Below are 19,944 nucleotides of genomic sequence, written 5' to 3'. Positions count from 1 at the left end.
CGCTAACTGAAAGCCGTGCAATGTGGTTCTAGCGAACTGAAGATGAACAATAGAAATCCTTTTTAATTTATTTCCTCTCGAATTTTTGCTTTCCCCTGAAGGAAATTCTCTATTGTGTATCTTCAGTTCGCTAGAACCACATTGCATGGCTTTCAGTTAGATAGAACCCTTCCATCTTTTACCCCAGCGGGGATTCGAATATCGGCACGGTCGCTCCATTGTTAGTGTCGATGCTCGGTTTTCAGTTCGCTAGAACTCTTTTCGATGGAAGTCGGCCTTTAAAACGTTGGTTAGTGAACAAGATGGCCCAACCCATAATAAAGCCACAAAACATATTATACTGCTCAGGCATTTTAAACAGGTCGTTCTAAAATGGGTGTGGTAAGGACCACAATACCAATCTCTGACATACAACAACTCCACCATTGTGCATGAACTGATTAAATCCTCTCATCTTAGATATACATCATAGGACTTATATTAAAATACATATAAAAAACTATATTTTTTTAAAAAATATGTCAGTCATTTAACATCACATGTCAAAAACAAGTAGACAAAAGGTAGGTACTGGCAAAAAGTGGACCGGTGTCATGTATATACGCAATATATATTTATATTAAAAAAAAATGGGGAATTCTATAAGTTGTAACGTCACTCATGCTTGTAAAAAACCGTACGCGAATTGGAGACAAAAGAAAGCGGTTTCTTTTTGATATTAAAGGTTTTTTCATATTAACTTAGAATCTTTCATTCGCATTAGATCTTTTACTAAACAGAGAGGGGATATGACAATTTGGTTAAGAGATTAAAAAAATAATAATTAATTGCGGTTCATCACGAAATATTAAAGTGCTAGTATCACTATAAATTTCATTTTTATTGTAAGCAAATATCAGCTTGATTGCAGGTAGTATTAATACTCATAGCGATATTTAATTTAATAAATATGCTGCATGCAGGACTGCCAGTTATAGCTTATACCAGCTACCATTTAAAAACTTCAAATATTGCGTCATTACGTCATAAAACTAAGGATGATTAAGCTAAGAAAGCAAGGATAATTAAGTATATTATGGGAATTACATTCCAATGAAATGTAATGTATCCCAGTTAAAAAAAACAACGATACTGGCAAACGTATTTCAATAACGTTAACGACATTTTTTCTCCCTCTCAAAACGCTATAATCATTAACTTGTACTAACCATTTTCCAACAAAGACACGATTGTAATTGTCCCAACCCCCTACCTGAAGTGACCATAGTCCAAAGTAAACATTACGGTATACCACCATAAAACGAGCGATATAATAATCATTACGTCAGCTAGTCGTATAGTGTCAAATCCTTTAGGGGCAGAGACAGAAGGGGACAAAAAACTACAGGTAAGTATACACCTAGGGGTCCCTTGGCGCGTGTCAAAATAGCTAAAACCCCAATGCAGCTGATTGACAAGGCGCGAAAAATGAGCGCCATTAACCCGTGAGTACTCGCGGGAAAAACGTCGACACACACCAATTATTGACAATACCCCCGTATATAGTAATAGCTAATGATTAACATACTCTAATTGCCACTTTTGATCAGTCCCGGTCCTATGGGTTGACAACCAATTACGTTACGTCAAAGTATATGTAAGGCAAAAGCTGGGTTCAAATGATTAGGCCCGATTTAGGCTTAGTATAACGAAAGAAAGGAAGAAAAATAAACCAAACGTTTAACTGGATACCTAATTTTCTTTAACCAAATTGGCGTTTTTACGGTTTTAGTTTGACAAAAGGCATTCATTTTTTTTCCCGCCAAAATAACTGGGTGTTATGTTTTTTCCCGCCATCATGAGTTTTCTTCCCATGTCAAAAAAAGCTTAATTATAATTGTTTACGTAATACTTGGGGTTATAATACCCAGTGTTTAAGCTATAGGGATGCAATCTCTCTAACGTACGCGATCGAGAGGAAAGTTTTTTTTATAATAACCGTAGTTTTTTAATACCACCGACTTTTCAGTGGGTTGAGAATGTATTTTAACCAAATTGGACGATTGGGGTGATGCTAGAAAATACCTATAATTTTCATTTTAAGTTCTTTTAATTTTTCTTCTTTCGGCTTCTCAACAACGCGTGTACTTTTTGAATAAGGCGAAATTATGATGTGATAAATAAGTGCTCTTTGAAATTTTTAAACATATTTGTTTAAATACATATAATTTGCATTTTAAACGAATTTATAATAATAAAAAAAAAATGGAGTTTCAAGAAAAAAAAATCGAAAGGGGCTTGTGAAATTTCCATCTCCCAATTTCTGAACTGTAAACCGCGCACGCGCTTCAGGGTTGTCAATAATTGGTTAAATACCTAACGTTAAATTTAATTAGAGCTAAAATATACTGAGCTCTCTTTAGCTATAGCGAAAACTTAAGTAACCAATTTTTTAAAAAATTCAAAAACCCAAAATATTTTTATAAAATAAAAATTAAAAATTATTTCAAACTTGACTCAAGACCGGAAATCATGTATGGTAAAATAAAAATAAGAAAGAAAATAATCCCATGTAGCCGCAGAGCCAAAAAACCAAAACGTTCCGGTCGAGTGGACACTGAAACTTTCGCCCAAAAACTTCAGTATGAAAAAAAGGAACCGTCTAGCAAGCTAGTTCCCCGTAAATTCAATGGGAGACCCGACCATACCACCAAGGAAAGACACGCAAAGAGAAATATAAGTAGAAGGTTAAAGGTCATCTTATAGTACAGTAGAGTGGTGCGTTACTATACGTGGCGTGCCAAACCAAAATTACCCAATGATTACAATTACGGCACGAAAAGCAAACTGCGCCATTGAGATCGCAGCCAAGGCTTAGATCTGAAAGAGTCCAATTTTGAATTCGTCTGTCCGATTACATCTTAGTTTCTAGATCAAGTGGGTTGAGTTTGTATACTTTCCATGGTCAGGGTCAATGAAAATTATTTTACGTGAGAATCAAAATGCGGATGGACAACGTTCCAGTGCATGGCTTAACATTAGCCAGAGGGAGTTTTTAAAATCGAGATTACCCATAGAGATAACAAGCCTTTTATAAAAGAAAGAATGGTTTAAGGTATACCGTTCTCTAAAGTTAATTCTAGCCCCCCTTCTCCGGTTTTGATTTCAATGAATCATTTTCGGGTATAAACCCGTCCTGCGAATGCCGGTGTATATTTTAAAACAATGTTTGATCAAGATTTTTATCAATGATGAATAATACCATTTATATATATTTTTTAATCTGGATGGTTCTCAGTTACCTAAATTGTTCCTTGGAATATTCTATTTTGTTTAGGTCAACAATGTTTTCGTATTTTAATAGAAATTGAGTCATAATTAGAAAAATTAGGCTTTTGTTAATGGTGAACTTGATCCCAAAGGTTTTTAAATTTCCCTCAAACCGAATAAAGAATTTTTCTGATTTTCTTTATTGTTAATGACCATGAAATACTTAAGATCAAGTTAAAACTAGTTTCAACATCTCATAGGTCATAGGATTCCGCAGTTACAGTCATATATACGTTTTTTTACTTTCAAGTTTGCGGTTTACAGATAGTGATATGCCCAATTTCAATTTAAATTTTCATCTCTCTCCGCGACACCCAGAATTCCTTTCTACACATTCGTAAATAACAGTATCAAACCCTAAATCCATATAAGTTGAACCAACTTTAAAGATAAATATTTGAAATCGAACAAAACATGTACGAGGGCTCCATGAAGTGATGTTATAGTATACATTTTCAACGCGCGGCTTCAGAAACCAGAAACCCCCTAAAAATCGGTTACAAAGTGAGGGTGAAAAATGGTAGATAACAATAGAGTATAACGTCTGTATTATCCGCTCCTGGAGTTAACATAATAGAGTAACTTTCGGAGGTTTTTTGGGGATCCGCGCATGCATGCAGCAGCAAGGTCCAAGTCGCGAGCCTTCGCTTAACATATGCTTGGCATGGGAGAGGACTTTGGGTTCCCATCAGCAGCGCTTAAACGTTAAGCCTATAAGCCCCTCCATCCATTGTTGCTCGGACACCCATGGTCTACGTTTCAAGGCAAAGAATAAAGATACAACACGCGTCACGCGCATGGCTTAGCCGCAAAAACATATTGAACAAACTCTCCCTTGTCTGAACATTGCCTTTCAAAGTACTCCAGAGATACTACAGAATGGAAAATGAATGTAATTCCGAACTTCGCACGAGTAGTTTTTGATCGGGGTCGAATTTATCGAATTTTAAGCGATCAAACTATATCGAATTTCTTTCATTTGTTCAAAGCCCTTGACCAAAATATATCAAAATATATTCTAGTATAATTTCAAATATATAATTAACAGGATTCATATACATAGTTTGCAGACCATTTACACAAGGAGACCTGGCTTAAGACTCACCCAGTGAGTCAGGCCTCCTTGTGTAACACCTGAAGCCTGGCCTCCCTGTGTAAATGGTATGAATCCTCCTAGTCTGTAAATTATGTATACGAAATCTCCAAACTTAAGTTTCGTGAAATTTCCAGGCTTTCCACGCAGTCTGTTAAATTTCCAAGTGACCATCTATTCAAGGAGCGCCCCTTAATAATCTACAATAGCAACAGAATTCCCGAACCAAAGTGTGCATGGGCATAACGAACATCTATTTTCTTATAACTAACTATACTACAAATTAGGATATGGCTCCTATAATAGCTACAATTCATTTCTTCCAAGGCTCAAGCAAGTGGAATTTTACAAATAATTATTTCCAGGATTTTTTTAATAACTAAATTTAAGTTTTAAACAAATTTCCCAGTACAGTCCCTACCGACTCTGTATATACATCTCTTATTCGAGCCTCATCCCTAACCCAAAACAAAAACATCGCATTAATTAACATAAGTCTACAATAGTCAGAGCTAATCAGGCGTGCAAGAAGTCGGCAAGGGACCGCATGAGACATACGCGGACGGCAGGAAGCTGGGTAGGGAAAGTCCGCTATACAGTTCGCGCGCCGTAAGTCAAGCTTAGACCATCATCGGACTTATTTTTGTTTGAATCATAACTTCGTTCGTTAGTTACGCTCTAACGGATACGCGGTTCTATGATATCGAAAGGAGATAAAAAGATAAAAAACTTTCTTATATAGATTCTCTTTGATGCGAAATCATTGAGAGATAAAAGCCGATGAAATAACTGACACCCTAATTATTTTTTTCTCTTTCGGAAATATATACAAGCGCGTGCGAATTAAAAGATTCAAGTGAAATCCATCACCGCCGTAACTGGTTTGTGTCTGGAAGACAAGACTTGAGAATGCTATCTCAATGATATATATTTTTTTTAGAAATAAAAAGGCTTAAATATATTAAAGGGTGATCACTCATGGAGCTTTTTTTCTTCTCATTAAATTGGATGACACGAGCTTTATATTAAAACAAAAATATAGTTTTATATTTCAGGTCATAAACCGAATTAAAGGCCGACTTCCATCGAAAAGAGTTCTAGCGAACTGAAAACCGAGCATCGAGACTAACAATAGAGTATAACCGTGCCGATTTTCGAATCCCCGTTGGGGTAAAAGATGGAAGGGTTCTAGCTAACTGAAAAGCCGTGCGAACTGAAGATACGCAATAGAGAATTTCCTTCAGGGGAAAGCAAAAATTCGAGAGGAAATAAATTTAAAAGGATTTCTATTGTTCATCTTCAGTTCGCTAGAACCACATTACACGGCTTTCAGTTAGTTAGAACCCTTCCAACTATTGACCCAGCGGGGATTCGAAAATCGGCGCTGTCGCGTCATTATTAGTCTCGATGCTCGGTTTTCAGTTCGCTAGAACTCTTTTCGATGGAAGTCGGCCTTTAAGCGACTCAACGAAAAGAGACATATTCCTAAGCAATGCAATTAAGGAAATTGAAGATATGCAATGTGTTTCTAATAAGTATGTTATAAATTAAAAGAGGATGTTCTTTGGACGAACGATTTTGAGTCGGAAATGTAACTTCTATCTCCATTTTGATTGCCCTAAGGGACACTGTTTTCGAGTTAAAAAAAATTGTTTTACAGATAGCCCCTTAAATTTAATTAAGAAGCTGATTAAGGCAATGATTGCTAATTTAATTAAGGGATAATCCCTAATACACTGGACAAATCATAACTCGAAAACAGGGACCCTGACGGCAAAATGGAGATAGACGCTACATTTTCAACTCAAAGTCGTTAGTCCAAAAACATGATCCCCGTTAATTTATGGCTGCAGAATAATCAGAATCACCCTGTAAATTCAACAATCCTCAAGTATAAGAAACCCTTATCGAATATCCTGTGTTAACCGGAAACCAACATGATATTTTATCTACAGGTAAAAGGGTGCTAGGTACGATCGTTGAGCGTATCGGAATGATATATAAAAGAATTAGAAAACACGTCTAAAAACGGGAGGGAGAGGGGGGTTAAAGGTCGTGGTTATCTAAGCCTAACGAAAGAAAAAAAACTTGCAGATGACAGCGTTGAAAAATTTAAAAGGCATCGAACTAAATAACATGCCAATGGAAATTTTCTTTTTCTCTTATAGCTCGCCCCATTGTTTTAGAACACGATTTCGGTAAAGGAAAAATATTGCACTAAAAAGAAAAAAAAAACATTTTTACCCAGGGCTACCTAGCTACGGTGGTCACATTGTGGTGTCAATACCCCCTTCCTTCTTATAAGTTAAATCCCTATAAAACAACCTGGAAATCGTCAAAAATTTGTATTCAATAATAAAATAAATACAATTAAAACTTAATCCCAGAAAGACGCAAAAGATCCTGTGTCAATTCCCATACTATATTAATTACCTTTTTCTTATAATTACCAAAAGATCTAATTACTAATTTCTAATTAAAAGGGGGGAGATCTCTTTAAAAAAAAGTTAAGAAACCAACCGCGAAAGAAGAAGAAGAAGAAGAAGAAGAAGAAGAAAAAAATAATTCACTTTCCAAGATGCAACGAGGTAAGGTAATCTAATTAAAATCTAATTAAGGTTTCGTTTTCAACAAATACCCCTCCCCTCCACCATGGTTTGTTTTTTCCCCCTCGTTAAAGATGTAGGGGAAATATACATACATGTTCCCTCCATCCAATTAATTTTCTTTTCATGGAAGAGGGCGTGTTATCATCCCAAAAATTGGGGCCCCCGATCAAATTATATTAAATAAAATAGGATATATATTCACAAGAAACATTTTGATGAAATGTTAAAGACCGGTAGCTATGGAGTCAGCCTGCCAGAAGTCAGCAGAAGGTAGAAGGTTTTTCTCATGCAGAGGTTATATATAGTTTCACGTAGTTTCCGGGCCAAAAGGGCCACCAAATTTTGACCCCAGGTATACCCCTGTGGAGATCGTGATAGAATGGATGTTTCCCTCCTAAAATCGCTCGCGCCCCTTAACGTGATAAAACGCGGGCAATGCCTTTTTTACACCCCCTCTGCTAACCCCCAAAGCACACACACACAAAAGGTAACCGAACATAACAATAGCCGGATGATCATGTTATGTTGTTTGGAGGTAGTATAGTCTCCGGGTTCAAAACGAAGCTTCCTCCAAGATATTTTCCTTAACAAGTAGCCTATCGTTAAATAAATATCTTTCGGTCAATGTCAACCAGTATAGACTGATTCAATCGACGATACGAGCTATTTGCTACGTTGACTTATAATTTTATAAATAAAATGGTAAATAGAAATCGTAACTGCAGGGTGATTTCAACTATAAAACTGTCGATGAGCCTAATAAATATTCTTATTTAAAAACTAGTAATTACATTACGTGAAAGGCATGTGCCCATTTTAAGACGTTAAATCAGAAATTCAATTGAATTTCTCGATCTCACATTCACGCATATATAACCAAAAGAAAGACATACCCATGCATTTTGAATGAATGAAGGTCTGGTAGAAATGAGAAATCTTTTCCCATTATTCGAAGCTAGACGCGATTTCAGATTCAGAGTCGCGCACACTTCGATACGTTCTCCGGCTGCGCCTCAGCCTCTTAGAATCCTTGATCCTGTGATCCATCCATCCGCATCTCGGAGAGACGGACAGATCCTTGGGAAAATAACGGAACGGAACGGCACTTTCATCCGTGGCTCTCGGGACGTAGTCTGTCCCAATCTGGCGGTCGGTCGGGGCCGTCCGTCCGTCTCTTTACGGGCAAAACCTCGGGATCCCCTACGAAACGAAAAAGATATAGGAGAGAACCGTTTATTTGTAATCTTGGGGCTAATTTTCGCCGACGAAGAGAGCAATTTTCTTCCCAAATATGTGAGAAAAATATTGGCAGCAAGGCAGTGAGAGAGAAGGAGAGAGAGAAAGAGAGAGCGTACCGCCAGGAAAAGCCCACTTTACGATATACGTAACGTGTCTAGCTAGAGGAGAAGCGAAGGAGAGAGAGAGAAGAAAAGAAGATTGGATAACGACTCCCTTAACCACTGTTGTTATTACGGGAATTGACCGCGTGGTCAGAACTAGGGAAGTCTGGAGAGCCAGCCAGCCATCTTTTTCCCCCTTTCCCTACAGCATCTCTTCTAAAGGATGCGAGGGATTCTAAGAGATTGGAGAAGCTAGTCTTCTCTCTACCCAATTACGGATGTCACGTCTCCCTCCGATGGGGTAAGGGAATTAGGAGTTACGAGGGCGAGAAAATTCTCCGCCAGCTAGCTTCGTTCATCTCATTTTAGCCTCAATCACCGACACACGAGACGAAAAGATCAAGATACCAACTTGGGCTAGCGTGGTCCCTAGCTAGTTGGATGACGAAGTCTTATACCCCGCTGTTGATACCAAGCTGTAAGGGAACCTCCTTTTTACAGTTGTAGCGTATACCGACCTCTCGAAAAATATCATATTTTTCAGGATAAAATTTGCATAGAGTAACGATAAGTGTAATACGATAGCGTTTTCCTTCTAGAGAAAGGAGGAATTTCAAATTTTCTAAAACTAAAATATGCGTAGCCGTATAGTATATAGGTCTGCGTGATATTCTTATAGCTAAAGTTATATTTATCGTTCGAAGTATATAAAGCATTATCGCGGACTAAAATCAAGAAGGAATATCTAGTTAACTAGGGAGAAGGTATAAATTCACCACATTTCCAGCTTTATCTCCAGTCCAAACGTAGGTCCGGAGTTAATCCCCGCCTCTAAATTACAACCAGCATCTCATAGGTTCTTGAAAACTCACGTCAGCGCGACGCGAATGACGAAATTTACGTATTTTCCGACTGAGGAGAGGCGAAATAGCCCGGCCTCCTTTTACGCCCCCCCCCTTGTATTTTGAAAGGGAGACTGGGACTATGGCGCGCGAATACTTAGACATTTTATACCTTCTCCCTAATAACCTAGATATCACTTCTTGCTAAAATATATATATATATCTGTACTCGTATAATATTCAAGCAAGTTTAACTTCAAATTATTTACTTCTAAAGACAGGCCGCAAAGTTCATATCGAAACCTGCAGGGGAAAGTTTTTCGTTTTTTTTGGGATATGTTTTGTGGTCATTTCAAGCGTACGTGGTAGCATTTTTTGGGGTCTACGTATCATATATCATGGTCCAACTAAAAACAGAGAGCTTAAAGTATATCGCCAAAAAAAAAAAAAAACCAAAACCTATAATCACCAACCAAGGGACAAAAATTACCTATTAGGATTTTTTTTCGACCTCACGACTTTCGAATTTCTCATATATTATATATTTTCGCTTGTAGAGGTATATAGTTTATTTTTTTAAAGATAATAAATATAGCTTTTAATATTATACAATGATTATTTTTTTCAAGACGAATTTACAATAAAATTAAGCCTAAACTGAAGTCACAGTCCAGCATTCCAAATATTGTAAATTCGTGGTGAAATTAAAAAAAAAAAAAAATTCCTGGGTACACGGATGCAGTCTAACAAACCAAGGGATCGGATAGTTAAATTGAAAGCCGTGCAATGTGGTTCTAGCGAACTGAAGATACGCAATAGAGAATTTCCTTCAGGGGAAAGCAAAAATTCGAGAGGAAATAAATTTAAAAGGATTTCTATTGTTCATCTTCAGTTCGCTAGAACCACATTGCACGGCTTTCAGTTAGCGAGAACCCTTCCAACTTTTGACCCAGCGGGGCTTCGAAAATCAGGACGACCGCTTCATGGTTAGTCTCTATGCTCGGTTTTCAGTTCGTTGGAAGTCGGCCTTTTATTTTAATGCAGTTAGATCCTCTCTAAGCCAAGTTAATCAGGAACTGATTCAAACTGAACAGAAGTTTTATCGCGCCTGGCATTATAGAGAAGAAAAAAAAATCAGACAATTATCCGACCCCTTTCGTTTTGGTCATATCGAGTATCATATCCCTATAATACGTCGTGAGGTAAATTAGGCATGACATAAGCAGCTCTCCTTGTTATCCCTATAAGATTATTAGTGTAACACGAGTGTATAAACGGGACATGCATGGGTTCAGTAAGTGTACTCGAATAAATTACCCGATTTTCGCGTGCGACTATTCCGGTGTAGCTCCAGTGTAACCTGATACAACCAAAATGCAAAAAAAGAACGCGAGGAAAAAAAAATGCATTCGGATGATTTGAAAAGAGAACTAAATTAGTTCCAGACATTTAACAATGAAAATAACAATCATTTGAACCCGCCTTAGACCATGTCAAAAACGAATGTTTTTTTCTTTATCTACCGAAAACGGTGGCACTCGAGTGTGTTTCGTTGAAACTAGCCCGTAACTTTTCGGATGTACCTTAACATAATGTTAAAAAGCGCGTGCTAAAGTAAAGGGCTGAAACGGCGCTGGTTTGAAATCGAAACAGTCTACATTTTAAGCTCACTTCTTATCGACTTTCTCACGGCCCAATCTTATCTTTCAAATAATACTTCAAGGTGGTCAGGGCGGTCACTTGTGGGTGAGAATTTATGGACTTTTTTTGCGTGAAGGTGGAACTTGGAAGTTAGGTTAGGTTAGAGACTTGTCTATAGCAGACGACAGAGCAGTCGAATTACGATCTAATAACCCCTTATTTGGTCCGTAAGTTTCGAGTAAAAGGGGGGGGGGTTTCGAATCGCATCTTAATGATTAATAAATAAATAAATTAAAAAAATCAACGAACATAAACATAAATAAAAAAATTAATATTTAAAAGAAACGATAAAATCTATAAAATCTAATTTGAAAAACCCGTTCTTACTATATTAATTAAAGAGTAAATATAAGCAGACCCATAAAAATATAAAAAAACAAACATCCCACGCTATACGTTGTTATTTAAAGTACACGGCGCATGCGTCGTTATTCAGTAGTAAAGTATATACGAAGTTACGAACCCTATTATAATAAATAAATAAAAATATCCATAAATGTACATATAACAGAGAGGATATCTCTTACTACAGGCTCTGAAGTTTCTTACATTTATCAAAGACAGCTAGGCCATTTAATTTAATGAGATAATATTTTTCCAAGAACAATTATTTCTTTTTTTTCTTTTTAGTTCTGACTTCTCCATCCTAAATTGTTGGGAAGCCTTAGCTACACCATGGGCGAGGGCGACTTTTAGCAGTCGACAATTTTAATAAGGACAAAGTTACTTGGGGATATTTCAAAACAGACTGTTGGTCTACATACCGTGCAATTAAATTTAACGCGTGAGAATCTAGTGGTCTTCTCCCTTACATTTTTTTTACAGACATACAGAAAGATACTAGTGTCGTCTGCTAGATAATTCTTGCGAAATTTAGTTTTGTTCATTTTTTTTGCAAAGGCTTAAAAAATGTAGCGTTACTACAGTAAGTGTTTTGGACAATTTTATAGCTAAAATCAGTGGATGCCACATAATGGGTATTATCATAAATTTATTCATTAACTTCGAAGTAATTGTGTGCTTAGTTACTTGTACCAAATAAAAAAGAACGAATATTACCCTTCAAAAATCTTCAATACCTGTTTTCGTTTTCTCCCATCACACAAAACGAATATATGGTACTCGGCGAATAACAAAATATCTCAGGTCAAGTAAGGGGACTTTATTTTTCAAAAATAAAGTTGAATGAAAGTTCAGGCTGGTACCCTAACTCCAACAGTCCGGTACTGAGAAAGCAAAAACACTTCGTTGACAGTTAACTAACGCGAAACGCCCACGACGAGAAGGTATGGGTTTGATTGAAAAACATGGGTTGGGAACATATGAGTAAAAATAGCCGTAGTAAAGAAAAAATCAGCACAAAAGAATATAAAGGCCATTGATCCATATAGTGTCCCCAAAAGTAGCTAGCGCAAATTGGGCACGGTGATAATCTTACTGATACTATCTTGGCTTCAATTTTAAAGAAAAACATACCCCACCAAGGTCACGGGGTCACATCCTTGCCAGATATCCTGGTGTTTTTCCAAACAAAAGGTCAAAGAAAGGTGTTTGTAAGTCAAGATGACACGGGTACCATAAAAATATCAGTGGAACCTGAATAACTCACGAAAGGTACCATGGGATGCTATGGTACCAAAGCTGTCAAGAAAGGGGCGTGTGGTGGATTCTAACCGGGGAGCCATCAAAGAGGAAACTTTAGGAGGACACTACTACATCGATCGATGTCCCGAGAGAGAGAGAGAGAGAGAGAGAGAGAGAGAGAGAGAGAGAGAGAGAGAGAGAGAGAGAGAGAGAGAGAGAGAGAGAGAGAGAGAGAGAGAGAGAGAGAGAGAGATGAAGGATGAACGTAGTTCAGCGAATTCAAAGTGAACCCTTGCTTGTAAGGGTGATGATTTAACTAAATGTAGACTAAAATTGAGACGGACTTATTAAGAGGAAGTTTCCATCCATTTATATATCGATCCAGTTGGAGAGTGCAATGGGGCTAGAATTAGGATAGGTCAAGGGCCACCATGTTTAATGGATAATAACAACGGCACTTCAACCGAGTCATTCTTAAGTCTAAAACGTTTTTCTCATTATACAAAGTACCACACTTAAATCTGAGAGTGATTAGCCCCTTGCTAATATGATTTAAGTCGAGTAATAAATATCCCCTCGATATTTGCCGCGTGCAACTTTGCTCCAGATTCTGAGATTCCGAGTTGAGGTTTGAGAGCCCTAGGATTATCGACCCAAGCAAGAATGGCAAAGGCATTTTCAATAGGAAGGAAGTAAAGTTGACTCGGCGAGGTCGGCCGTACAGCGACACTCTCTCTCTCTCTCGACATCTCCAGCTAACCTTTATAATGAATGGGCTTCTCTACTGATTCTGGACGGCCCCCTTTCCAAGTGATGCCATTAGAAATGGATCACCGCTCGCGTTAGGCCTAAAGCTAAGCCTAAATTCGCCCTGTCGTGTTCGGCGCTCAGCTCACCAAGAGTTAACAACGCAAAGTGATGGGTAGGTAGATTAAAGATGGATGGATAGGACATATCCTAAAGATATCAGTTAAATTCGTTGTCACAAGGTTCTAAAAATTCCTCTCAAAGTACAAATAAAAAAAAAATGAAGCCTAAAGTAGATAAATACGAAGTTAAAGTCCGGGGTAGAAGACACTAATCCATTAATTCCTGCTGAGAAGCAAACGCGCAGGAGGGTTGTTTCAATTCCGTCAAGAAGTAGTGCGAGTAAGCTAGCTCAGTCTGGCGTTGAATCTTGGCGAGAGGGAAATAACCTAAGACTTGCCGATCTCTTAAATCTTAATAAATAAATTTCTGATCAGTTCAAAATTTATCGTATATTTTCATGGTTATCTACTTCTGGGAAAAGAGAGAGAGATTGGATCTCGAATTACATCTCTCATATGGCAGGGGATTGGTGTCGAATTATCGCCGATCCTAATGTGATATTGGACACTTTTTCCATTACTCTATGGCGGAGGTACCATCACTATAGGATATAGATATAATACACTTCGGAAGTTTTTAGAAATATATTATTCCCCAGTGTTTACTTTCTACTTGATTTCAAATCCCCTAGGTTTATAATGGATGAAAAATTAATTTCAAACCGTTTTTCTCTATTGAAATAGTATAGAGATTTTGGTAATTTTTCTGGTAACGTAATCATAATGGCCAAGTCACGCGATATTATTCCGAAAATCTTATTTTTTCAATTTTCAGGCAATTTTTTTGAAAGTGAGGTTTAGTTTAAACTTTAAAGTCGAGGTCTTTTAGTCAGTTTCCCCCTCCCTCCTTGAAATTTTCTTGTTGGATAGTCATGGACTAATGAGTTTTCTTCGGAAAAGTTTTACAAGGTTTCAAATATTTTTTTTTCTTATATATAATGTAAAGGGCAGAAATACGTGATTTATGGTGTGCATAGCAACCATTGTCCTTTATATTTTTAAGGCTTATGCCTGTGTACTTCAATCTTAAAGGTAGTAGAAGGAAATTTTAAATTTGGTTACAAAAACGCGCATTATGGCATGCACCGGCTTGTTTTTGTTTAGGTAACTAGCGCCACTTTCCCCTTAGATCCATTAAACATGGTGTCAAAATATGGCAATAAATTGATACACCCTAACGCGTAAGCTCATGGAACCAATAACTCCAAACACATTGACCCCAATTTGACCTTCGTGAAAGACAACAGGAAAATTTGCGAAGAAAATACTTAACAAAAGTCCATTTAAAAAAGTTCAAGGGTGTTTTTAACTTCTTAAGATCTTTGTCATAACATCAGGTCATAAAGCGTAGACAATAACAAAAGGTCAAAGTTGAAACAAATTACTAAAACACGTGTTACATTCCTTATAGTTGCGCCAATAGACGCGAGGGGGGGGGACGGAGAAACGAGTAAAGGCCTAACGAAATTTTAAACTTTAAACCTCGGAAATTAGGGAGAGAGAAGAAATAATCTATTGTTCTCGAAAGAGAGAATTTTTATACAGGAAAATCCCAAAGAAAATATTTGAAAGACAATCTTTCCTCAAACGTGCTCTTTTAACAATAATGGGACTGAAACTATACGCGACTTGAAAACAGTAAAACGTATATATATAAAAAAGGAAATAATAAAATAAAAAATACAATTGGAAACTTTAAAAAAAAAATAAATAAAATATTCCACATCACACGCGGACTAAAGATTTTGTCACCCCCGAACACACTGTGTTAAACAAAAGAAAAAAATTATTACGAAATTAACAGCGCGGTTTTCCTCAAACTCGCCCGCCACACGTCGTCATAATAGTTAACCTTTAAAAATTAATAATTAATTTTAAGCTCAAAGAATTTCAATTAATTCCTTAAAATCTGCACGTGGAGGAAAATTTGTACACCTGATTTTAAAAGGCCTTCCCTCAACCAGGGTTCGTACGAAATTTTCACATTGAAAATCCCTGACTTTTCCAGGTTATTCCTGAGCAAATTTTGTCGTTATCCCTGGCCATTTTAAGGTGTTTACCAGAGCCCACTTCATCACACCTGGCTCATATTTAGCATTGCATGAAGATTGATTTGATATAGCAAACAAAATCCCGGACATATCCCTGACTTTTAGGAAAATGTTTTAAATCCCTGACTTATCCAGGTTCCGTACGAACCCTGTCAACTCATTCGTGTTTCTTTTTACAAGTGTTGAACATCATGACAATTCAATTGATAACACAAGAAATCGAATTCAAGTGGAATTTTGTACGAAATGACCTGGAGTCAAGAGAACTCAAGGACTGGTTTTTGTGAAAAACATTTGCACTTAATCTGATTTCAATAGCAACTGACCAACGTTAACTGATACCCAAATACTCAAATTTACAAAACAGTTGTTTGATTTATTTTATCTTTTTCACCAAAACTGACTCAGACTGACTACACTCATTGCCTAGCTCTCCCGGCTGGCGTCGCTCAATGGGGCCAATTAGTATCGTAATACCTCTCCCTGGTGCCCACTGGGATGTCTATAACAAGGTGAACGATGATGGCGGGATGCAACTGGGATGGAGGAAGAGCAGTCCGATCATATTACAGATAACGTTGCCCAACCGAAACCCGAGTAAGCGGCGGGGGTAATCCTACACCTTGAGCTCTAAACCTCCTCTCTGCATGGCTCTCAACCCTGGGCTAAAAGGAGCCGCACCAAAAATCAAGCTAATAAATTATGGTTATAAGCTTAATCTCGTTGTTTTGTTCAAATTTATAAAAATCATATGACCTTTGCTGGAATTAGGGTTATTCATTGAAAGAATTTTAAAACTATGTTGGAATCTCGAAAATAATGTTTTTCCCAGTGATGAGTACAAAAATTGCGCAGAAATATGGATTTGGGAGCATGAAAAGTGTGATGTAATGGATTTGGCAGAACAAAAAGCGCACAAAATTGGATTTGGGAGTACAAAAAGAGCACAAAATTGGATTTGGGAGTACAAAAAGAGCACAAAATTGGATTTGGGAGCATGAAAAGTGTGAAGTAATGGATTTGGCAGAACAAAAAGCGCACAAAATTGGATTTGGGATTAGAAAAAGCGCGCAAAATTGGATTTGCGAAATGTATTAAGTAATTTCAAAAATGTCAATATGTGTTGAATTCCCGCTTCTTTTAAACATATAAATTAGTCGATCAAATTTAACTCTTGAAATGAATTGAAAAGTTCAAAATTAAATGCGTTCAAAACAAATCGTCCAAACACATTAAGCCTAACGACAAATTCAATACCAAAAACATGAGATTTAGCTAGGGAAAAAAACGAATATAAAAAAACATTCCGATTGTTTAGTTTTAGTCGAGGTTTTAAGTTGTCGTTACGGTTAACCTGGCACGCGGGCTTTCGTTTCGTGCCTAGAATGCCTTCCTCCCCCACCCGGCCACCCTTTTGCCTAATATCTTGTCACGAAAGGGTCCATGGCGACGCGACTTGAATACGTAAAATTATTGGAATCAAATTGAAGCCTGGGTGCTGCTGCTACTAAGATACGCTTATTCCCAAACCAAACTTAACTTCCACTGGGACCCAAAGGAAGGATAAAAAAATACGTTGTCACGGTTGGACAACGTTGGTTCGAGTTTTTGGTGTCGCGATAGTAAAAAATTCAAACTTTCCGCAAAAATGCTGCGATAGATGTTCACTAATTTCGAGTTAATCATTAAATACGAAAATTTATCGCAAATAATAATACCGTCCAAAGATCAATTATGTTTGGTCAAATCATACGTTCATAAGGTATGTTTGTCACTGGTTACTGACAACTTGTCATGAAGTGATTGATGTAGGTGAAACGTCATAGATTCGAGGTAAAGCGAGGCATGGTTTTGGCGCTGTCAAAGGCTTAGTTCAGACTAAATAGGACCTAGATGGAGTCCTGCAAAATTAACCGAGTGTAGTACCCAATTCTCGCTTGTCGTTCTCAAACTAGTTACCTCGAGCTGTAAGTCTCTAGCATTACGAAGTACACAAAATGTCAAACTTATGGAACGTATCTTATAAACTTATGATCAAATGTATTTACTCCAAATGATGGGCTTCTCATCGATAACAATATACGTGTAGGGGATTTTGGCCAAGATGTGTAGGGGATTTTGGCCAAGATAAAATTTTTCTCCTGTACTCCCACGATATTTCATGGGTACTTTGACAGTTGTACGAGAACGTGAGGGTTCCGCTGATTTTATATTCAAAGTGTTTTAGCTATAGACCCTTGGGTATTGCCATAACGAAAATAAAACGCGTGGATGGATGACCGGTAGCCAAGATACAGTCATGAATATCAAGTAGATAAGATAAATCTTACCCCTTTTTATTAAACACGTAGTTATATTCCGATATATATTTTTTTTCTCCAATTCTTCTACCTATATAAACTCAATGAATATAATAATGAAGGTTTTTGATAGAAAATACGATAAAATTTATCATATATTGATAGAGGTTCCGAAATTTATAAACATACAAATACCAAACTGTGTAATTGAACAAGCATTAACAAAAGATTAAGTAATATTAATAGCTACATGTGTTTAGGATCGAGGTATAATGAAGCGATTTTTGAGTCTAACATGTTAGGTCTGTGACATTTTGACCCAAGACCTAAGTGACACCATTTACGAGTTATGATTTGAGTGTTTTACGAAAGGCCCCCTTAAATTTAAGTAAGAAACTGAAAGAAAATGCCAATTTAATTAAGGGATCATACATAAAACACTCAAAACAATCACAAATAGCTGGTAAACGGTGTGCCTTAGGTCAATATGTCATAGAAGTACAGAACATTCAAAAACATCCCACTGTGCATTGGACCTATATTTACCCTCGGCCTTTTTATGGGAACACAATGCATAATTTACATTCTGATCCAATTACTGCCTAACCCAGTCGAGTCAAAATCACATTCCAAAAAGCATTTTTTACAAGCCCGCGTGTTCATCAAGTTATTCAGGATTCGATTGTCTAATAAAACTCCCAACAAGTTATGTCGTACTGTATACTATACCTATTTGACAAAGATAACATGTTCTAATAATTTGGTGGAAAACGAAAATAGTACCTTGTACCATTCGCCCCAAGTATCTCAACGATTTCAGAAGTTATAAGGGAAGGGAGGTATTAGTTCCGGTGAAATCTCGCCGCGTTTCCCTCATATCACCCCTATCTTACCAAGAAAAAAAGAAATATATAAAATAGTAAACACGCCGCGAAATTCTAGGAAAGAATATATATTTTTTAAACCTTTTTTTCCGACTGTTTTTTCTTATCAATTAGACCTAAATAACGATTGAAGCGTAACAAAGCAAGGTGTCTCTGAGTCCGAAGTTCGTTTTGCTCCACGCTTGAAGGAATCATATAGGAACCATCCCCAAAAATCCTTCCGGATCTACAATCACGTGAATTTATTCCATTCCCCACGACCGCCGCTTAGTCCGCTAATTACTATAGAACGTATCGGCAATTAAAACCCGCTAATATTCAAGATGAGATTTGATTAATTCACGATTGAATGAATCACTGAAAATGATTTATTAAAATCCCCAATTACGTTTTAAAAACAGATAAATTAAAGGACGGAATATGCCGCGAAATTTAATTGGCGGTCAAAGCGGGGATAACGTCAATTTAATTTTAAAGACTAAATTTGAATAATATAAAGTTAAAAATTAATATTTTTTTTTTCGGGGAAAATTAAGGGAGCGGTATTTAACTTATTTAATTTAAAGTCTATTGTAATTAGGGCTCGGTAATAAAAGCATCAGACCTTGACACGCGCATCCCACATTACGCGTTTAAATTATACTTAAAATACATCATTGGTAACACTCAACTACAGCTACGTTATTTGGTTGTAGAAAATATTATAATTTGTAAAATTGTTTGAGAAGAACCTCACAGCTTGTTTTTCCACGACTTTTTACTGTTTTTGTCGACGGTCGTTCAGCGCACATACCAAAAATCTTAGTTATGTAAAAGTACGTGTCATAGGTTTTCCTCACTGAACGCCTTAGTTACTTTCACGAAATTGTGAAAACTGACCTTTGCGAATCCCCTATTTTCATAATTATAAACAAAGGCAAAATACTGTTTGTCAATTTTGTTATTTCATACACCTTGTAAAGAATGATTCAGTAGGTAGCTAAAGCGTATAAATTCATCGTAAAAACTTGATTCACGGTATTGTAGGGTAGGGTATGATATGGTAGGTATGGGACCTTTTTCCACGGAGCAGCGCTCAAGCAAATATCCATAAGAAATGCAAGGTTTTTTTTGTTGTGTGTGCGGGTATTTTTTTTCTACACAATCCTACTTTCAATTTCTATCTCAACACACAAAAAAACCTATAGAGAAAGTGGAATTCTAGACCAACTTTTTACTTCTTTTGGAATGAAGTGGATCTCCTATTTATTAACTTCAAACGTAACCGGTACGGGGGTTAGTGTATAAAAGATTAATAAGCCATTGGTACATACAACAAACTAATATCTAAGCCTAACTCGTAAAAATGAATTAAACTAAAGT

At 36.9% G+C, this 19,944-nt stretch overlaps 1 long non-coding RNA gene across 1 annotated transcript in view; it reads right to left on the bottom strand.

The window, feature by feature from the left end:
* Positions 1-19,944, bottom strand: part of LOC149651490 (uncharacterized) — a 140,904-nt gene that overhangs the window by 76,388 nt on the left and 44,572 nt on the right. The window contains exon 5 of the long non-coding RNA XR_016371242.1: positions 7,905-8,211. This is a non-coding gene — a long non-coding RNA (uncharacterized LOC149651490). The remainder of the gene's footprint in view (positions 1-7,904; positions 8,212-19,944) is intronic.

The sequence above is a fragment of the Phalangium opilio genome, unplaced genomic scaffold (assembly GCF_054372755.1).
Source record: "Phalangium opilio isolate 3A_F unplaced genomic scaffold, DU_Popi_V2 ptg000082l_1, whole genome shotgun sequence".
NCBI lineage: Eukaryota > Metazoa > Arthropoda > Arachnida > Opiliones > Phalangiidae > Phalangium > Phalangium opilio.
The sequence above is the reverse complement of the archived record's forward strand: the minus strand, read 5'-3'. Positions and strand labels throughout refer to the sequence as shown.